Raw genomic sequence first — 460 nt, forward strand, 5'->3', positions numbered from 1 at the left:
CCATCCAGGCTGAGGAGCAAACTGATTCCCCCGTGGCTCTTGGTGGCTGGGAACAGCTTTGCTCTCCTCACACCAGGCACCACTCCACACCCCCTCTGTTCAGCCAGCCCCAAAGACACAGATGTCTGCAGGTCATCACCAGGAGTTGTGCTTTTTATTGAATCCATTGAATGTGCAATTAAATCAGATATTTATTCATCATTATAGCTCTGGACAAAGACACAATAAAGTTCACATCATTTCCTCTGCAATATAAGTTAAGGTGTGCTGCTGAGGCTGGGACTGGCAGGGGGAGGGATGGGAGAAATAAACCCACCAGCTGTGCAGCAAACGGGCAGGAGGGACAAGCACTGGGCCTGAGGGTCAGCACAACACCAGGGCACTGCCAGGGGAGGGCACAGCACTGCCAGGGGAGGGCACAGCACCCCGAGGGAGAGGGCACAGCACCGCCAGGGCGAGG

Source organism: Merops nubicus, unplaced genomic scaffold (genome assembly GCF_000691845.1).
Source record: "Merops nubicus isolate BGI_N331 unplaced genomic scaffold, ASM69184v1 scaffold14370, whole genome shotgun sequence".
Classification (NCBI taxonomy): Eukaryota; Metazoa; Chordata; class Aves; order Coraciiformes; family Meropidae; genus Merops; species Merops nubicus.